Below are 2,193 nucleotides of genomic sequence, written 5' to 3' on the forward strand. Positions count from 1 at the left end.
CTACTTTCCTGTGAACATCTCTGATTGTCTGTCTCATTTGAAAGCTTCTTACTGCAAGGAATTGAGCGAGCAGGGGACTATATTTCTCCCTCTTTGCTTCTGCTGATGGTATTTGCTTTGCAGCAGATTCAGGTACTGATTTTAGAGCTACTAAAGTGCTAGATCGCCCTTGCTACCTCTCAAGGCTGCTCGAGGCTTTCTAAGGCATTGAAATACAAGCGCTAGCTGGTATAAAGCTGAAAAGATACCTTCCACAGTTCGCAATAAAGAAATTACATGATTGGCTTATTCACTCACCACCTCTCAAGGTGGTAGGCTGAGCAGTAAGACACCCATTTCCAAATATTATTCTCACAAGACTGAAAACAATTCTACAGTTTCCACAACAACTTGCAAGTGCAAAAATGGTTTACATTCTTACAAACTGTTATCCATCCAGTTGTCATGAGAACGAAAGCTTCTCACAGAGAAGCTGTGAGAAGCTGGATTTCTCTGTTTCTCAGCTAAAGCATGAGAAAGGAAAAACTTCACAAATGCTACAGAGCTGGAAAATTTCTCTGCTCCTGCCTTTTAGCATCCACAGGATGAGAATATGGGAGAAGAATAACTCTGCAGACACCAAGGTCAGTGAAGAAGGAGGGGGAGGATGTGCTCCAGGCACCAGATCTGGGATTCCTCTGCAGCCCGTGGCGAAGACCATGATGAAGCAGTTGTGCCCTTGCAGTCCATGGACATCCGTGAGGGTGCAGAGATCCAACTGCAGCCCGTGGAGGAGGCCCATGCCAGAGCAGGTGGATGCCTGAGAGGAGGCTGTGAACCTGTGGGAGGCCCGTGGAGAGAGGAGCGCCTGCTGGAGCATCCTGTCCTTGAAGGACTACACCACGTGGAAGAGTGACCCATGCTGCAGCAGTTTGGGGAGGACTGTTGCCTGTGAGATGGACTCACATTGGAGAAGTTTGTAGAGAATTGTCTCCCATAGGAGGGACCCCACAGTTGAGCAGGGGAAGAACTCCTCCCTCTGAGCTGTGGGAGAAACAATGTGTGATGAACTGACCATAACCCCCATTCCCTCTCTTCCTGTACTGCTGGGGGAGGAGGTGGAGCTTGGAAGGAGAGAGGGGTGGAGGGAAGGTGTTTTTAAGATCTTGTTTTACTTCTCATCATCCTGCTCTTATTTTGTTAGTAATACATTCAATCAGTATCTCTAATTTGAGTCTGTTTTGCCTGACAGTATTTGGTGAATGATCTCTCCCAGTCCTTAACTCATGAGCCCTTCATTATGTTTTCTCTCCCCTGTCCAGCTGTGGATGGGAGTGATAGAGAGGCTTTGTTGGGTATCTGGCATCCAGCCAGAGTCAACCCATTACAGGTGCTGATCTCTCCTCCCTGGTGCCCACTGACAGGATGCATGGGAATGGTTCAGAACTGTGCCAGGGGAGGTTTAGACTGGATGTTAAGAAGCATTTCTTTGCCAAGAGGGTGGTCAAACACTGGAAAAGGCTTCCTAGAGAGGTGGCTGATGCCCCAAGCCTGTCAGTGTTCAAGGTATTTAGGCAATGTCTTTAATGACGTGCTTTAACTTTTGATCAGGCCTGAATTGGTCATGTAGTTGCACCAGATGATCATTGTAGATCTCTTCCAACTGAAATATTCTATTCTATTCTATTCTATTCTATTCTATTCTATTCTATTCTCATCATTTGGCCCAGGGATGGTGACAGCACATAGCTGAGATTTTGATGTTGGGGTCAGAACTGAATGCATCAGTCTAGGGAAGCTTGTAAAAACTGACAAAATTGCCAAGTGAATTTTAATAGCAAAAGCCTGTGGTGGATCTCAGTGTGCTCATAGGCTTTCATAAGCAAAAGGCTAATTAATCAAGTAAATGTTTGTCTTGGTTTGAAAGACAGGTGTCTGCTAAGGAAGGCAGGAGCCTCCCTTGGAATGGCAGATGCAACCCCTTTCCCTCCGAGTTATTATAATTTTGAAATCAAGGGGGGCTTTTAGGCAAAGATGTGGGAAATAGGAATAACAGTTCTTTACTATTATATATCTATATGTGTATAACCAGTCAAACAAACAGCAATAACTCTGGCAGTAACAGCAAACAATCACAAACCCAGTCCCAGCTTTCTCGGCTGTCAGGCCCTTTCCCCTCGGGTGCAGTTCCGCTCGCAGCCGGCAGGGGCACTG

Source organism: Corvus brachyrhynchos, unplaced genomic scaffold (assembly GCF_000691975.1).
Source record: "Corvus brachyrhynchos isolate BGI_N302 unplaced genomic scaffold, ASM69197v1 scaffold662, whole genome shotgun sequence".
In the NCBI taxonomy this organism is placed as follows: Eukaryota; Metazoa; Chordata; class Aves; order Passeriformes; family Corvidae; genus Corvus; species Corvus brachyrhynchos.